The following is a 19,203-nucleotide window of genomic DNA, read 5'->3' as shown; positions in this document are numbered from 1 at the left end:
GTGCCTGGGACAGTGTGGAAGAGGGGGCATTTCAGGGGATCCTGAAGCTAGGAGTTCAAGTGGCAGTAAAAAGGCAGGGGCAAGGAGGTTCCTGTAGGTAAAGGAAGCAGCATGAAGAGTGGCAGAGATGTGTTGGTGTGTACCTAGCCGGGGAGCAAAATGGCAGGAGTGTAGAGCAGAGTGGCAGATGGGCCTTTAAAGTAGATAGGGCCGTGAAAGCTCCAGTAAAGACTTTGCCCTTTGCCCTGAAAAGGAGGTTGGCCTCCAAAGCAAAAAACCATTGAGATGATGGTAGAGCTAGCAGAAGAGTTTTGGTGCATTTAGGAATGAGTTCAGTCAAGAAAAGTTCTGCTAAGGCCCTCTAAGGTCTTTCTGGCAAGTTTTAGGATCCCATGCTTTTCTTCTTTATAAAAGTAATACATATTCTTTGTACAACAGATTAATAAACCATATAAGACTAAAGAGGGAAACAAAAATTCACACATATCTTGCCCTTACAAATGAAGAAGATAATAATAGAAATATAAGCAAAAGACATGGGTAGATAAATCATAGATAAATATGAATGATTTTTAAACATATGGACAAATGGCTTTTGAACATATGGAATTATGCTCAAACAATTCAAATTAAAATTACATTGAGGTAATGATAATGATTAGCATTTATTAAGTACTTATATGTTGGGCACTATTTTAAACACATAGGTTATGTTATTTACTCCTTGCAACAGCCTTATGATGTGAATACTGTTGTTATCCATCTTTTGCAAATAAGGAAACCAAAACACAGAGATGTTTAGCAACATTCTCAAGGATACACAGCCAGTAAGAAATAGAGCCTGAATTGAGAAGATAAAAATCACCCTTAATCTCACTATCTAGAAATGATCATTCTGCTATTTAGCAAATAGTTCAGTTTCATTTTTCTGGGTTGGCAAGGAACTCTGATTGTTAATTCTTCTCTTTGATTAGAGAATCCCAGTCTCCAACCCTTAAATAATAGGAAGTTGGCTGTTGATTGCAAACAGATATTCTTGATCCTGTTATGTTTTCTGTCCCTTGTTGTTAAAAGCTGTGTGGCTTAGGGTAAACTTTCCCATGGTCCTTAGTTTCATCTTAACAAAGAGAATAATTACCACCCCACAGGGTTTTTGTGAATATTTAACATGATACTATACAATGAGCATTATCAGAATTAAGGGTTATTAGTGAGGTTTCTCTCGGAGAAGACAATGGCACCTCACTCCAGTACTCTTGCCTGGAAAATCCCATGGATGAAGGACTAGAAGGTTCCAGTCCATGGGGTCGTTAAGAGTTGGCCACGACTGAGCAACTTCACTTTCACTTTTCACTTTTCACTTTCATGCATTGGAGAAGGAAATGGCAACCCGCTCCAGTGTTCTTGCCTGGAGAATCCCAGGGACGGTGGAGCCTGACGAGCTGCCGTCTATGGGGTCGCACAGAGTCGGACACGACTGAAGCGACTTAGCGTCAGCAGCAGGAGCAGTGAGGTTTGTCTGGGTTTTCTCATCTTCTAAGCATGTCCTTTTTATTCAGAGGAAGCAGAATTTTAATTTGGTCCTCTTGTCCACACTCAATCAGTAATTGCTTGCCTTCTGTACAGAAGAAATGCCCCCTCCCCCACTTTTATGTTCTTAGTAATTTTCATGGGAATGTTCCTCCCAAATTGTCCTATAGCGGCCTCCTCCTTGGAATTCAGGTTGGTTTGTTTTTTTTAATTTTCTAAAATTTATTTATTTTACTTGGAGGCTAATTACTTTACAATATTGTATTGGTTTTGCTATACATTGATATGAATCCACCATGGGTGTCGAATTCAAGTTTTAGTCAAATAACACTCACAGGGGATCATCGCTGACTACAACTTGTCACACAGTGGCACCCTCAAACACTCTTATATTACCACCGTATCTATTTCCTTCATAGCTTTGAACTTTTCCCATTTAATACATTTTATCTTTGTTTTTATTACTCCTGTCTTAACTCCCCAGCCTCCCCGAGCACCACCAAGAATTAAGCGCCGCAAAAGCAGAGCTTATTGTCTGTTTTCTTCACTATGTCCCCCAAACACCTAGAATGATATCTGGAACAGAGTAAATACTGAGACATTTATTTATTTATTTTAAAGATTTATTTATGTATGCCTGCACTGGGTCTTCATTGCTGCAGTGGTTTTTCTATAGTTGCAGCAAGCAGGGTCTAGTCTCTAGTTGCAGGGTGCAGGCTTCTCACTGTGGAGGCTTCTCTTGTTGTGGAGCATGGCTCTAGGCATGTGGGCTCAGTAGTGACTCAGTAGACGGACTCTAGAACACAGGTTTCCTGGACCAGTAATTGAACCCACATCCCCTGCATTGGCAAGCGGATTCTTTACCCCTGAGCCACCAAGGAGGCCCCTTGAACATTTTTTAAATGACTATAAACAACTTGCTTCCTCTATATTGGTTAATTGTACAAGTTACCAAGTCAAATGCTACTCTGTGTAGGATCCCATTTATGAATTTGGAGAGCCCCCAGTGGGTGAGATTAAAGTTGAGCCTTGAATGTCGGTAAAGTTTGGGTAATTTCTCTATATACCGGTACATCTCATATTGCTGGAGGAATGGTAAAAAATATGCCTGCAACGCCGGAGACCCAAGTTCAATCGCTGGCTTGGGAAGATCCCCTGGAGGAGGAAATGGCAACCCACTCGAGTCTTCTTGCTGGGAGAATGCCATGGACCGAGGAGCCTGGTGGGCTGCAGTCCACGAGGTTGCAAAGAGTCAGACATGACAGAGTGACTAACACACACACATAAGTATCTTTAGATTGAGGGGGACAAGTTCACAGGAAAAAAAAAAGTCATTCAATTTGGTCATTAAAAGTATATATAAGATGGCAGATAATTGCATCAGTGTTAATATTTGTTTGCTTTGTGGTTAGCTCATTCTAAATTTCAACTTTTGGAGATCAGAGAGGTTACACACTAAATTGCTGTGTCTTTACATAGTGTAAGTTAAAAATCCTCTAAAATTTTCTTCCCCTACTTTGCCACAGGGTCTGAAATTGCCTATCTTAGCATCATTTCATAGGACCTTTCAGAGAGAAGTACATTATATGTTAACATGGAATCACATCCTACCTGAAAATACTATTACCTTTATATCATTAGCCAGGTATTACATTAGGCAGGGTCTTGAGGAATTGGGACGGGAACCTTGAGAGCAGATGAGTAGAGGAATGAAGAAAAGATCTGGGGGCATGGGGTGTTCCCAGGGAAAGGAGGCCTATATGGGGAGTGACAGTGACCCTGATTCTAGGTGCTTGGGGCTGATGGTGGAACTGAGGAGGACAGCAGGGGCCACTCGGAGAAGGCAATGGTACCCCAATCCAGAACTCTTTCCTGGAAAGTCCCATGGATGGAGGAGCCTGGAAGGCTGCAGTCCGTGGGGTCACTGAGGGTCAGACACGACTGAGTGACTTCACTTTCACTTTTTACTTTCATGCATTGGAGAAGGAAATGGCAACCCACTCCAGTGTTCTTGCCTAGAGAATACCAGGGGCGGTGGAGCCTGGTGGGCTGCCGTCTGTGGGGTTGCACAGGGTCGGACACGACTGAGGCGACTTAGCAGCAGCAGAGGCAGTGACACGAGGGGCCACTGCTTGAGAGTTAACAGGATGTTGCTAAAAAAAGAGGTAAAGGAGCTAGGGATGCAAGTCTTTTTCCACTTTCATAGCTTTTCCTCAGGTCAACTTGACTCGAGGCATTTGGTACTTTAAGACAGAAAGGTGAAGAAGATTCTTTGAGGTTCCATACAGTGAGGGTCTTGAGATGGGATGTAGGGAGGCTGCTTGTGAAGTATGCTATTGTAGCATACTGGAGAAGCAGTCTGGTAATGCCATCCTGAATGGGTGTCTATGTGACGTTAACTAATTGTAGAACGAGGCCTTCCCCCCAAACTCCCTTTCTCTGATGAACTGCCTTTCACCACTTTCTTACCCCAATTCTAGAGATTAGGCCCGTCTACTACTTAAAGTCACCCATAAGACTATAGCAATATTAGTATGAGCACTAATAGAAACTTCCTTGGGGCCCAGGTAATCTCTGCTGAGTTTAAGAAACAAAACAATAGAAACGGAGTTGGAGGTCTGCACATCCTTTCCTCAAATGGTAACTGGTGTCATGAGTTTGGTGTTTCATTCCCATGTACTTTGCCTACATTGTTGGGAAATGAAAGAGGTTGTTAAATATACACTTATATCCCAAAGTACATAGCATTTTTGGCATGTTTTAAAACTTTATATAAATGGCATCACCGGATCTATGTTCTTCTGTCATTAGTTTTGCCTTACACTTTTCTCCACTACCTCCAGGAAATCATTATCCTCAGAGGGGTGTGTGACTCAAGTTCCAAGGTGTTCTAGTCTCCTCTCCAGAGGAGCCCTTGGGTCCTAGTCACTTTACCGTCAACACTTGGAGCCAGTGAATTAAGGTTGGTCTTAGATGGAGGTGAGCCTCTTCCTCTGTTGTCTTAGCCAAAGTGGAGGGCTGGGCTCACTTGCACCATGTGACCTCCTAGACCATTACCCTGGGAGCCGCACTTTGAAAACCACTACTCTAGAGCAAGAGACAGAGAATGAGATGGTTGGGTGGCATCACTGACTCGATGGACATAAGTTTGAGCAAGCTCTGGGAGTTGGTGATGGACAAGGAGGCCTGGCGTGGTGCAGTTCACGGGGTTGCAAAGAGTCAGACCCGACTGAGTGACTGAACTGACTGACTGGCTCTAGAGCAGGCATCCCCAACCTCCGGGATCTAGTGCCTCATGATCTGAGGTGGACCTGATGTAATAACAATAGAAATAAAGTGCACAATGAATGTAATGCACCTGAATCATCCCCAAGCCATCCCCCTCCTCCCTGGTCCGTGGAAAAATTGTCTTCCTTGAAACTTATCTCTGGTGCCAAAAACGTGGGGGACCACAGCTCTAGAGCATCTTTTGCCCCTTGATATTTTAGCCTTCTTTCAACAAAATAATCTGATGCAAGTTTACCAAAAGGTGAACAGGTAGCATTCCTAGAAGGTAGAGTGCTACAAAAACTGCTCTGCTAAGTATAAAATGAAGACAAGACGTTATTGACACCCCAGTGATGAATCACTTGTCTCCAAATTTCTTTTGATTTAACCATCACTGCAAAGATCCTTAAAGAAGCTGACAGTTACTGAAGGTGGCTTACTGGAACCCTTAACCATGCACATGGTTCGGTTAAAAGTGCATTGTGTACTAGTGAGTACAAGAGACTACATTTCTACAGCACAATGATGAAGGCACAAGTCAAGTAAGCTAATTTGAAAACTGCTTCAATTGGTTTCTCAGGAAGGCTTTCTAAACCACTCTTAGTTTGCAGTAAGGATTCTGATATTTTACAGCTGTCGGTGTATACCTATGACAAAAGTACTTCACGAGAACCAAACTATGGATGTTCAAGGATGCAGTAAATTATGTATCTGGCAAAAAAGTGGAGACCATTAAAATTCTAAGAAGAAAGGACTGGTTTTAAAACCTTTTAAAAGCTGCTTATTAGGTACCTAGAAACTTTTTTTAAAAGAAGGTATAAGCAGTGCAGCGTATGTTTAAGCTATTCTCTAATGATCTTTAACGCCCTTGGCTCACTGCAGCTTGCATTCAAGAAAGTGATGTTTATTTTAGGGTTCTTCTTCCTCTTCTGATTAATCATTTTCTTCCTCTTGTGTTGCTTCTTCTCTCTTGATTCTTCCCCTGTGTCATCGTCATCATTCTGTGTGTCTTGTCTTGTTGAGTAAAATACTGATCTTGTACACTCATGAAAGAAGAACTGCAATTGACCTTCAGGAATTTTACCTGTACCAACCCCACTTAGTATTCTAAATTTAGGAGTTTCCAGAGTACAAAAGTAGCTGAAGTATGAGTCCTTGAAAGTTGTTTTGTACCCTATTCTGGCAGTTCCATTTTCTTTGCTATCCTGTTCCTTAATGCATTCTGAGTGACATTCTTCTTCCAATGTATTCAGCACCCAATGCAGCCTATAACTTGTGGTCCATGAGAACAGAAGGATCAAAATCATCCAGGTATGACTTTATTAGATATGTTTCACTCAGCACCTCATTTGAGAAAGTCACTGGATTCAGAGAAGTTCAACTGTGAAATTCGTAGGCTCTCCAGCATCTGAGAACTTGTGGACAAGTATTTCAGGTGCTCTAAAATAGGCTCATGGACTTTCTGAGTCATATTTCTGAGAATTCTGCATTCTTCAAAACTTTCATGCCAAGATAAAGAATTCTTTCAGGGTGGCTTTTACCGTCAGACTTTTCCTCAAGTTTTCTTTTTGATTTCCTGAACAACTGCCTCTGCAATACCTGGTTTCCATTTATTTTCGTCATCTGTAAGCTCATAAGATGATTTTGTATCTCCTATCGTACAGGTTGATAGAGGCATACTTTCTCTCAGTATCATGAATTACTTTATGATGTTTAGATTTTGTTTTTGCCTAGTCTAACTGGAAGTTTCTGGGGCATTAAGTTGCTTAACGATATTAATCAAGTCCTGAAAACAGCTTACACGTGCTACATCTTTCTTGAGAAGCCTGAGGAATTTGCCTCCCCTCAACAGTTTTTTCTTCCTTCCTGTTCTCAACAGCATGGTTTCCCTGAATTGTGGCACATTCCAGTCTCCGTGCCACAGACCCTGTGACAGAAAACAGTCTCCTGCGCACAGCTTAAGGGTCTTTTGCTTTCCCACCTCAGAGCCTTTATGTTCCTCTGGTGAACTACGAGGCCAAGTTGCTCAAGTGTCCTCTATCATCTCATTAAGATACACAGGCCAGGAGGGTGTGGGTGGGGAAAGATGGTGGGCAGCCCAAGGCACCGTAGTCTGTCTTTCTGGCCCCTTGAGGTGGGATCCCTCCACTGACTTTCAAGAGCTGCCTCCCCTAAATCAAAGTAAATGTTGAAAGGCTTCAACCCTCCCTTGGACACGACTGCCATCTTCCCCTCCTCCCTTCCATCCTTCACAGCACAGGCTCTGGTTGGGCCAGTAGAGCTGGTTTTATGTCACTTTCATCCAACATAAAACCTCAATAGCTCTGGCTGGGAAGTGGGGGCAGAGGTGAGAGCCAACTGCGAAGGTGGCCTCAGTGGTTCTGCTCGGACCAGGGGGATGTGGGGCCAGGGGACTGCTTGGGTGAGGGGGCTGCAGGCCTGGGGGCTGCTGGGGTGAGGGGGTGTGGGCTGGGGGCTGCTGGGGTGAGGGGGCTGCTGGGCCAGGTGGTGTGGGGCCATGGGTCTGCTGGGGTGAGGAGGCTGTGGTGCCAGGGAGCTGCTGAAGTGAGGCGGGTGTTGGGCCAGGGGGCTGCTGGGGTGAGGAGTCTGTGGTGCCAGGGGGCTGCTGGGCCATTGGCTGTGGGGCCATTGGCTGCTGGGGTCAGAGAGCTGCGGGGCCAGGTGCGTGTGGGGCCAGAGGGCTGCTGGGTGAGGAGGCTGTGGTTCCAGGGGGCTGCTGTGGTGAGGGGGGTGTTTGGCCAGAGGGCTGCTGGGGTGAGTAGGCTGTGGGGCCAGGGGGCTGCCGGAGTGAGGGGGGTGTGGGGCCTTCTGGCTGCTGGGGTGAGGAGGCCGTGGGGCCAGGGTCTGCTGGGGCCAGGGGGTTGTGTGCAGCCATGGGGCTGCTGGGGCCAGGGGGCTGCTGGGGTGAGGAGGCTGCGGAACCAGGGGGCTGCTGCAGTGAGGAGGGTGTTGGGCCAGGGGGCTGCTGGGGTGAGGAGGCTGTGGGGCCAGGGGCTGCTGGGGTGAGGGGGCTGTGGGGGCAGGGGGCTGCTGGGTTGAGGAGGCTGTGGGGCCAGGGGGCTGCTGGGCCAGGGAGGGGTGTGGGGCTAATAGGCTGCTGGAGTGAGGGGGCTGTGGGGCCGGAAGCCTGCTGGGTTGAGGGGACTGCGGGGCTGGGTGCTGCCAGGGAGGGTGCTCGGTTTTGGCCTACGCGACAGCCACCCCTGCTGGGTGACCAGGATTAGGCAAGGATGGCTGAGGAGCAGAGCCCCTTCTTGGGATGGAAAGTCTGGTGGCCTCAACGCAGGCCAGGACCTCACTGTCCGACTAGGAGATTCCCTCCATGTCACCTGGCCTTGAGCTGGCCTTGAAATCTGACCAAGGCCAGGGCACGTCAAACGGGAGCAACGAGGCTCAGGGAAGGTTGGCCCCTGCTGTTCCCTCCAGCATGTTTCTCCAACTGGTCCTGCGGCCTCTAAGCCTAAGAGAATTTGCTGCAAAAAGGTGATTGACAGGCCATCTCTTCTTTGCCCCTCCCCCTGCCACCCCCCACTTGGCTTTTTTTGAAGAGGGGCTCATTGGTCCTCTCTCTAAGCAGACCCCAGGAACAAGGCCCTGTTTAGGAGTCCCATCATGCCATATGCAAGTGAATCCAGACAGGGAGCTTTTAACATACAATAGGTGTAAGTTCCACCAAGGGGCGGCATGTATTCCCACTATTACAAACTGCAATCAGACTTTTCCTTTGTATACCACTCTTTGGTCCTAGGTTAAGAGTAGTGTCAGGGAAGGCAATGGCACCCCACTCCAGTACTTTTACCTAGAAAATCCCATGGATGGAGGAGCCTGGTAGGCTCCAGTCCATGGGGTCACTAGAGTCGGACACGACTGAGCAACTTCACTTTCACTTTTCACTTTCATGCACTGGAGAAGGAAATGGCAACCCACTCCAGTGTTCTTGCCTGGAAATCCCAGGGACGGGGAAGCCTGATAGGCTGCCGTCTGTGGTGTCACACAGAGTCCGACACAACTGAAGTGGACTTAGCTTAGCTTAGCTTAAGAGTAGTGTGATTTTGTGCCAAATGGCCTGGAGGTCAATGCTCAGACATTCCCGAAAATGTCTAGAAGGGCCCTTAGACATCCTGGAATCCAGCGGTTTTCCAAACTTCGGTGCACATAGGAAGCACCCTAAGGGCTTGTGGGACCACAGATTGCTGGACCCCATCCCAGTGGTGAGGATTCTGGATCTGGGGAGACCTGAGAGTTTGCATTGCCAAGGACTTCTCGTGTGAGGTTCATGCTGCTGGTCTGGCTACTGCACTTGGAGAACCAGGGGTCTAATCCAACGTCTTCATTTCATAGATGGATCAGCTGAGGCAGAACCCCAGCTGGGTTCCAGAATTGGCGTTAATGCTTACCAGGTGTTACGACTTTGCAATCTCATTTAGCTGTTCTGGGCCTGCGTTTTCTAATCTACAAAATTAGGTAAGAGCCTCGGTCATTCCTACCCTGGGTTCAGTTTGCAGGTGGCTACTATTGGGTATTTACTCAGGCTTTTAGTAACAGCCCTCTGGTTTGGTGTGGCGCTGTCACGTGGTTCTCAGGTCCGTGAGCTTCCACAACTTCCCTCTGGTTCCTGGGTCGGGTTTAGGCCCTGCCTTTCCTGTGTGGAGCACTGAGAGATGAAGATGCTATCAGGTGGAGGGTAGGACATAAAGCTTTGTTCTTTTTGCTGTGGTTTTCTCATTTTGCAGGTGCCTCTTACGTTTGCTTACATTTCTAAGAATATTGGTTTTCTTTTCTGATGTAGAAAGTTTCCCAATGTTTTCCTTTTCTGTTTCCTTCATATTCGTTGAATTTAAAAATTCTTTACCACCTGATCATAAGGCTATTCAAGGATATATTTTCTTGTTTTCCTTGTGATTTTTATGTTGTATACCCTTATCCCTCTGGAGTTATTTTGACATGTGTCATGAAGTTTGGATCCTGGGTGACTTTCCTTTTTGTAAATGGCTAAACTCTGGCATCATTTGTTGAGTAATCCCTTTCCTCTCTTTGGATGTCTGGCTGTGCATTCTTAGCACTCTAAGAATGTAGAATAGGTGGGAGTGAGATCTTTGTCCAAGCCCACTTTTTTCAGATGGGGAAGCTGAGGCCCAGAGCAGCTAACTGGATTTCCTAAGGTCATGTTAGTGAATGGAGAAGCTCTGACTTGTTTTGTGTGTGTGTGTGTTTATTTTTGGCCATACTGAGGCTTCATTGCTGTGCTCGGGCTTTCTCTAGTTGGGGTGAGCAATGGCTTTTCTTGCTGCAGAGCATGGGCTCTAGAGTGCAGGTTCAGTCGTTGTGGCCCATGGGCTTCATTGCTCCTTGACACGTGGAACCTTTTCGGAGTAGGAATGGAACCCGTGGACCCTGCACTGGCAGGAGGATTCTTAACCACTGAGCCACCAGGAAAGTCCAGATGTCTGTGACTTCTAATCTGAGTTTGAGATATATAGGTCTGCTTGTCTGTCTAGCTCCAGGGACATTTGACAGGGGCAGGTTAACTAACTGGCCACAAAGTAAATGAGCATGACCTAGGGTATCTGAAAGGTAGAGACCAGCCTTCCTCAGCCATCCCAGAGAAACTAGAAAATATTACTGCACATCTATGTGCAAACTGCCCTGGTGGTTCAGTGGTAAAGAATCTGCCTGCAGTGCAGGAGATGTGGGCGCTGTGTAGGAGATTCAGGTTCCATTCCTGGGTTGGGAAAATCCCCTGGAAGTGAAAATGGCAACCCACTCCAGCCTTCTTGCCTGGAGAATCCCATGGACGGAGGGGCCTGGTGGGCTACAGTCCATGAGGTCAGAAAGAGTTGGACACGACTGGGCACACACGCATTCAGTTACCTTTTCTGTGTTGGTGGTGGTTGTGAGAATATTTAAGATCTGCTCTCTTAGCAGCTTTGAAGAAGGATACAACATAGTATTGTTAACTATAGTCACCATACTGAATATTAGATCCCCTGAACTTGTTCATCTTATAGTTGGAAGTTTGTATCCCTTGAACAACATGTCCTCATTTCCCGTCCCTGCAGCCCCTGGCAGCCACCATTCTACTCTCTGTTTCTGTGAGTTTGGCTCAATTTTCGATCCCACATATAGGTGAGATCATACAGTATCTGTCTTTCTCTGACTTATTTCACTTAGCATAATGCGTTCATGGTTTATCCATGTTGTCTTGACATTCAGGATTTCCTCCTTTTTATGACCAAATAATGTTTCATTGTGTATATATGTATATACGTTTACACACACGTTTTGTTTATCCATTCGTGTACAGGCACTTTGATTGTTTCCATGTCTTGGCTCTTGTGAATAATGTTGCAATGAACAAGGGGCTGCAGACATTTCTTTCGGTAGTTATTAAATTCTCTTTGGCTATATGTCCAGAAGTGGGATTTCTGGGTCATATGGTTTTAGTTTTAATATTTTGGAGGAAACCTTATGCACTTTTACATAGTGCCTGTTCCAAGTTACATTCCCACCAACAGTGTACAAGGGTTCCCTTTCCTTTAATATCCTTGCCAACACTTGTTTTGTCTTTTTGATAATAGTCATTTGAACAGTATTGAATGAGTTCCTATATTAACCGTTTCTCAGATAGATGATTTGAAGAAATTTTCTCCCACTCCATAGATTGGCTTTTCATTTTGTTGTTTCCTTGGCTGTGCATGAGCTTTTTTATTTGATGTAGTCTCACTTGTCTATTTTTGCATTTGCTGCCTGTACTTTTAGCCTCATACCCCAACAGTTTTTTGTTTTTTTTTTTTTGCCAAAACCTAGGTCAAGGAGCTTGTCATGGGAAAGCTGTGTTTTATTCCAAGAGTTTCATGGTTTCAGGTCTTAAATTTAAGTCTTTAACCCATTTCAAGTGAATTGTTGTGAGTGCTATAAAATAGGAGTCCAATTTTATTCTTCTCATGGGGATAACTTGTTTTACCCAGTACCATTTATTGAAGAGTCTTTTCCCGCTAAATATTCTTGGCTCCCTTGTGAAATATTAGTTGACCGATTATGCATGGGCTTATTTCTGAGCTCTTGATTACGTTCCATTGTTCCATGCTGTTTCAAATACTATACTTTGTAATATAGTTTGAGATCAGGCAGTGTGATCTCTCCAGCTTTGTTGTTCATTCTCAGGATTGTTTGGGTGTTTGGAGTCTTTTGTGTTTCCACACAAATTGTAGATTTCTTTTTATATTCTGTCAAAAGATGTCATTGGAATTTTGATAGGAATTGCATTGAATGTGTAATTGGCTTTGGGTAGTATGGACGTTTTAACAATATTCTTTTTATATAGGAAATGGGGATATCTTTCCCTTTCTGTCTTCTTCAATTTCTGTCCTCAGTGTCTTATTGTTTTGGTGTATAGATCTTTTTACCTCCTTGGTTAAATGTATTTCTAAGTATTTTACTGTGTTTGCTGTATTGTAAATGAGATTATTTTCATTATTTCTTTTTCAGATACTTTGTCCTTAGTGTATAGAAATGCAACTGACTTTTATATGTTGATCGTAGGTCTTGCAAATTTACCAAATTCACTGAGTTTAAAATTTTTTAATGCAGTCTTTAGGTTTTCTGTATATAAGATCATATCATCTGCAAACAGACTATTTAACTTCGTCCTTTCTGATTTTGATGTCTTTTATTTTTCTTGCCTACTTTCTCTGAGACTTGAGTACAATCCTGAATAGGAGTGGTGAAAGTGGGCACCCTTATCTTGTTTCTGTTCTTAGAGGAAAAGCTTTCAATTTTTCTGCATTGAGGATGATGTTATCTGTGGGCATATGCAGGTGGCCTTTATTATGTTGAAGTATGTGCCTTCCAACCTAATTTGCTGAGATTTTTTTTTTAATCATGAAAGGATGTTGAGTTTTGTCAAATTCTTTTTTTTGCCACTTGTTGAGATGATCATATGATTTTATCTTTCATTCTATTAATGTGACATTTACTGATTTGTATAATTTGAACCTTCCTTGCATCCCAGGGGTAAATCCCTCCTGATTGTGTGCTATGGAATTCAATTTGATAGTGTTTTGTTGAGAAATTTTGCGTCTACCTTTATTAGGAATATTGGTTCATAATTTCTTATAATATCCTCATCTGGTTTTGGTATTAGAGTAATGCTGGTCTCATAAAAGAAGTCTGGGAGTGTTCCCACCTCTTTGAATTTTTGGTAGTTGAGATGGATTGGCATTCATTCTTTAAATGTTTGGTAAAATTCACCAGGGAAGCCATCTGGCCTTGGAATTTTATGTGTTGGGAGTTTTTTGATTACCAATTCAGTCTCCTTATTTGTTACTGTTCTGTTCAGATTTTCAGTATGTTCATGATTCAGTCTTTGTAGGTTGTATGATTCCAGTAATTTATCCATTTCTTGTAGGTTATCCGGTTTGTTTGTGTAATTGTTCATGCTGCTGCTATTCAGTCGCTTCAGTCGTGTCCGACTCTGTGCGACCCCATAGATGGCAGCCCACCAGGCTCCTCCATCCATGGGATTTTCCAGGCAGGAGTCCTGGAGTGGGGTGCCATCGCCTTCTCTGGTAATTGTTCATAGTTATCCCTTAAAATCCTTTGTATTTGTGTGGTATCATTTATAATGGTTCCTTCTCATTTATAATTTTGCATCTTCTCTTACTTTTCATGACTAGTTCTAACTATAAGTTTTTCAATTTTGATTATCTTTTCAAGGAACCAACTTTTAGTTTCATTGATCTTTTTTCTGTTTTCATGTTCTCTATTTCATTTATTTACAAATCTTTATTTCCATGTTTTTCTTAACTTTGGGCTCAATTTTTTTCTAGTTTATTGAGGTATAATGTGTGGTTGTTTGAAATATTTTTCTAAAATTAATGTAGGCACTTATTACTATAAACTTTCTTCTTTAAAATGTTTTTGATAACTGTGGCTTTGTAGTAGAGCCTGAAGTCAGGTAGGTTGATTCCTCCAGTTCCATTCTTCTTTCTCAAGATCGCTTTGGCTATTCAAGGTTTTTTGTTTTTCCATACAAATTGTGAAATTATTTGTTCTAGCTCTGTGAAGAATACTGTTGGTAGCTTGAAAGGGATTGCGTTGAATCTATAAATTGCTTTGGGTAGTATACTCATTTTCACTATATTGATTCTTCCAATCCATGAACATGGTATATTTCTCCATCTATTAGTGTCCTCTTTGATTTCTTTCACCAGTGTTTTATAGTTTTCTATATATAGGTCTTTAGTTTCTTTAGGTAGATATATTCCTAAGTATTTTATTCTTTTCGTTGCAAGGGTGAATGGAATTGTTTCCTTAATTTCTCTCTCTGTTTTCTCATTATTAGTGTATAGGAATGCAAGGGATTTCTGTGTGTTGATTTTATATCCTGCAACTTTACTATAGTCATTGATTATTTCTAGTAATTTTCTGGTGGAATCTTTAGGGTTTTCTATGTAGAGGATCATGTCATGTTCAAATAGTGAGAGTTTTACTTCTTCTTTTCCAATTTGGATTCCTTTTATTTCTTTTTCTGCTCTGATTGCTGAGGCCAAAACTTCCAAAACTATGTTGAATAGTAATGGTGAAAGTGAGCACCCTTGTCTTGTTCCTGACTTTAGAGGAAATGCTTTCAATTTTTCACCATTGAGGATAATGTTTGCTGTGGGTTTGTCATATATAGCTTTTATTATGTTGAGGTATGTTCCTTCTATTCCTGCTTTCTGGAGAGTTTTTATCATAAATGGATGTTGAATTTTGTCAAAGGCTTTCTCTGCATCTACTGAGATAATCATATGGTTTTTATTTTTCAAGTTGTTAATGTGTCTGGTACTGGCACAAAGACAGTAATATAGATCAATGGAATAAAATAGAAAGCCCAGAGATAAATCCACGCACATATGGACACCTTATCTTTGACAAAGGAGGCAAGAATATACAATGGATTAAAGACAATCTCTTTAACAAGTGGTGCTGGGAAATCTGGTCAACCACTTGTAAAAGAATGAAACTAGACCACTTTCTCACACCATACACAAAAATAAATTCAAAATGGATTAAAGATCTAAACGTAAGACCAGAAACTATAAAACTCCTAGAGGAGAACATAGGCAAAACACTCTCTGACATACATCACAGCAGGATCCTCTATGACCCACCTCCCAGAATATTGGAAACAAAAGCAAAAATAAACAAATGGGACCTAATTAACCTTAAAAGCTTCTGCACATCAAAGGAAACTATTAGCAAGGTGAAAAGACAGCCTTCAGAATGGGAGAAAATAATAGCAAATGAAGCAACTGACAAACAACTAATCTCAAAAATATACAAGCAACTCCTACAGCTCAACTCCAGAAAAATAAATGACCCAATCAAAAAATGGGCCAAAGAACTAAATAGACATTTCTCCAAAGAAGACATACAGATGGCTAACAAACACATGAAAAGATGCTCAACATCACTCATTATCAGAGAAATGCAAATCAAAACCACTATGAGGTACCATTTCACACCAGTCAGAATGGCTGCGATCCAAAAGTCTACAAATAATAAATGCTGGAGAGGGTGTGGAGAAAAGGGAACCCTCTTACACTGTTGGTGGGAATGCAAACTAGTACAGCCACTATGGAGAACAGTGTGGAGATTCCTTAAAAAACTGGAAATAGAACTGCCTTATGATCCAGCAATCCCACTGCTGGGCATCCACACTGAGGAAACCAGAAGGGAAAGAGACACGTGTACCCCAATGTTCATCGCAGCACTGTTTATAATAGCCAGGACATGGAAGCAACCTAGATGTCCATCAGCAGATGAATGGATAAGAAAGCTGTGGTACATATACACAATGGAGTATTACTCAGCCATTAAAAAGAATACATTTGAATCAGTTCTAATGAGATGGATGAAACTGGAGCCTATTATACAGAGTGAAGTAAGCCAGAAGGAAAAACATAAATACAGTATACTAACGCATATATATGGAATTTAGAAAGATGGTAACAATAACCTGGTGTACGAGACAGCAAAAGAGACACTGATGTATAGAACAGTCTTATGGACTCTGTGGGAGAGGGAGAGGGTGGGAGGATTTGGGAGAGTGACATTGAAACATGTAGAATATCATGTAAGAAACGAGTTGCCAGTCCAGGTTCGATGCACGATACTGGATGCTTGGGGCTGGTGCACTGGGATGACCCAGAGGGATGGTGTGGGGAGGGAGGAGGGAGGAGGGTTCAGGATGGGGAACACATGTATGCCTGTGGCGGATTCATTTTGATATTTAGCAAAGCTAATACAATTATGTAAAGTTTAAAAATAAAATAAAATTAAAAAAAATCATTAAACAGACACACACAAAAAATGTTTTTGATGCATAAATTATATGTTGATTATATTTTTGTTTGTTTCAATACATTGTTTTTATTTCCCTTTGATTTCTTTGACCCATTAAGTGTTGAGGAGTGCACTATTTAGTTTCCATGTATTTGTGAATTTTCCATTTTCTCCGTATTTTTGATTCCTAGTTTTATAACATTTCAATGCAAAAAGATATTTTTTAAAATTTCAGTTTTCTTAAATTTGATGAGACTTGTTTTGTCTATTTGGGATAACTATTACCATTTAACAGTTGTTGTCTTAACTTGCCTAGGTCTTGACTGTCTACGTATGGCTTTCCCATATTGTTTTGAATCCTTTCCCTTGCCTATGAGATTTCTGCTTTCAGGAAAGGGCTGTGATGCTGGGTACATTGTTGCAATTTACTTATAAAGTGGTTATCCTGGGACAATGTGCTTTAGAAGAGAGGATGCAAAAATGTTGTCTTGGAGTTATTAACAGGTTATTTTCCTTGACAAAGGAAAAAAAGGTGTCTGTAATGTAAAAGTCCCGATGATTTAGTCCAAAGATTGTGGACTGCGTGCTTCGTTAAATGTCTCAGTTTTTCATTGCTACTCCATGCTTTGTAAAGACTAGTTTCCCAATCAGTTCACTACCCCTTAAATCACCTTCCCTGTGTCCCTGGGGGACCCTAATGCCTGTGAATTGGGTAATAGTATACTTCTGGTACTAATTGTAAGTGATAGAACACTTATATGGAACACTCTTTACACATGCCCCATGTCAATCTGTTCCAGGCCTGGAAACAGTAAGCACCTCCCTATGAGACAGAACATTTCTTGGGGATTACTGTACTCCTCTGGTTAGTCCATTAGTGTTTGGGGTCTTGCCCCAATTTCACTGTGACCCTGTCTTTGATTGCCCAGAAATGTATTGCACGTCCTACATATCGTATTGTTGAAGGTCTTAAGACCTTGCTGAAATTAAAAATTCTACAGATGCCAAAAGCCATACTTCCAATCAGGCAGACAACAAGCTTACCACAGTGAAGAAAGTCTGGGGCCAGTGGAGAGCTGTCTTCCCCTCTCACTCCAGCATTGAGGTGGAGAATGCCATGTACCCAAACTTTTAGTGCCTTCCACTCAGGAGCTTCTGCTTCAAGGTTTTAGCCCAAAGCAAGGCTATATGCCCTCACCCCCACCCTGTGGCATACTGGTAAAGACTGCCTTCCAGTGCAGGATTTGCAAGAGATGCAGGTTCAATTCCTGGGTCCAGAATGTCCTCTGGAGCAGGAAATGGCAACCCACTCCAGTATTCTTGCCTGGGAACTCCCCTGGACAGAGGAGGCTGTCGGGCTACAGCCCATGGGCTTGCAAAGAGTCTGACATGACTGAGCACACACACACACACACACACACACTTTCTTAACCCCATTCATCAAAAGTTACTAGGCTGGACAGCCCCCACATCACTTGTGAACCAGTCACCCTCAACCACAGAGAAGAGAGAAGTTCAAAATGGGGAGTGGAAAAGGAGAGGAGTCAGGATGAGAGGGATGGTTAGCTATGAGGGATGGGTACAAGTAGCCCAGCAAGTTTTGACTCCTTCCTTCCTATCTTGCCTCACAGTCTACAACTTGTAGCATTTCCTGCATTAAGAACTTCAGGCAAAGGAATAAAGATGTAGAATCATTTGCCCTAAGAGTCAGTTGGTTAATAGGCTGGTTCTCCAAGGCACCTACCACCCTATTTTCACTTAGGTTTACTGGAAGTTGGTTAAAATTTCCTCTCTAAGTCCTTCCCCTTTATTCCATCCCAGAAACACATCAAATACTGTGAGCTCCCTTTGGATTCCTGTGCAGTGCCTACCTCATTTTCTTGGGAAGCCCAGAAGAGTGTTAGTATATCTTTCACTGTTTCTGCCTCTGATACCTTGGGGCTACTTTGCTTAAACAGAAATGCAGGACTAGATGTAACTGTGCTTTTTCACTTCTGAGTGTAATGGTTGAGGAAAACCAATGGGTCCTTGGTTTTCCAGATGATGGTATAACATGGTACTGAATGGTTGTTGCTGAACGAAAAGACACCAGGATTCTTGACCTCTGGAGAAGAAGAATTCTGTCCAGGGCCAGAAATGAGGCTTGATCGCTCAGAGCTTTTGTGTAACAAAGTTTTATTAAGTATAAAGGAAATACAGAAAGCTTCTGACATAGACATCAGAAGGGGGCTGAAAGAGTACCCCTGCTAGTCTTCAGCTGGATGTTATATAGTCACTGCTGTTAAGTCACTTCAGTTGTGTCTGACTCTGTGTGATCCCATGGACTGCAGCCTACCAGGCTCCTCCATCCATGGGATTTTCCAGGCAAGAACACTGGAGTGGGTGGCCATTAGCAGTCTGTTAATCAAAGAAAGGAATGTCTTAAAACTCAGAATGGCACCAGGCCCCTCATTCATAAGATGCATTTTGGGATCATCTTGGCACCAGATGATTCATCCCGGGCCATGAAACGATTGACTTGAATCTTGCAGAAGGGCAGATTACCCTACAAATAGTTTTGTTTACATACATTAGGTGAACAACATCTGAGTGTAACATACTCATTTGTCAAGTAGGTTCTGAGCCATTAGGCGGACCCGACTTGAAGACAGAGTTTGGGGTAAATGCATAGTACATTAACATAGCTTAAGACAAACATTTCCATAAGAAAAATGCATTGGTTAACTCAAGGTTTTAGAATAGTTAACTTCAGGTGAAACCAGGTGTCATTATGGCAACACAGTATTTTTAGAGAAAACTCCTTTTAAATTTTTATAGGGAAGGAAAAAAATATCTCTAGTTTGTTTCCTCCTACTGTTTGAGAGAGAGAAATATGTCTGACAATTACAGCCTGTTTCCTCTGTTTGTAGACCTCTGGTCTTCCTGCCTGTTACCCTGTCAATACCACACAATCACGTGCTGGATTTTTGTACTTTCTCTATAAAACATCTGTATCTTTACCTTTTTGATAATGCTAGGTTCTTGACTAACTGAATTTTAGTTCCTTCGTATTTTCTT

The 19,203-nt window shown here is 42.6% G+C and overlaps 1 protein-coding gene across 4 annotated transcripts in view; it reads left to right on the top strand.

Moving 5' to 3' along the window:
- The window catches only part of LOC147341495 (uncharacterized), a 786,153-nt gene that overhangs the window by 30,209 nt on the left and 736,741 nt on the right, over positions 1-19,203 (top strand). For 2 of the 4 annotated variants that reach the window (XR_015158805.1, XR_015158817.1), the window contains exon 1: positions 9,365-9,502. The exons of 1 other annotated variant lie outside the window; for it this stretch is intronic. The gene's annotated coding sequence lies outside the window, so the exon portion shown is untranslated. Of the gene's footprint in view, positions 1-9,364; positions 9,503-19,203 lie in introns of those variants that run through there. One more of the 4 variants, XR_015158809.1, reaches the window with a different exon arrangement.

This window comes from Bos grunniens, chromosome X (assembly GCF_055505025.1).
Source record: "Bos grunniens cultivar Pamir isolate PY7600 chromosome X, Bosgru_T2T1.0, whole genome shotgun sequence".
Taxonomy (NCBI): domain Eukaryota; kingdom Metazoa; phylum Chordata; class Mammalia; order Artiodactyla; family Bovidae; genus Bos; species Bos grunniens.
The sequence above is the reverse complement of the archived record's forward strand: the minus strand, read 5'-3'. Positions and strand labels throughout refer to the sequence as shown.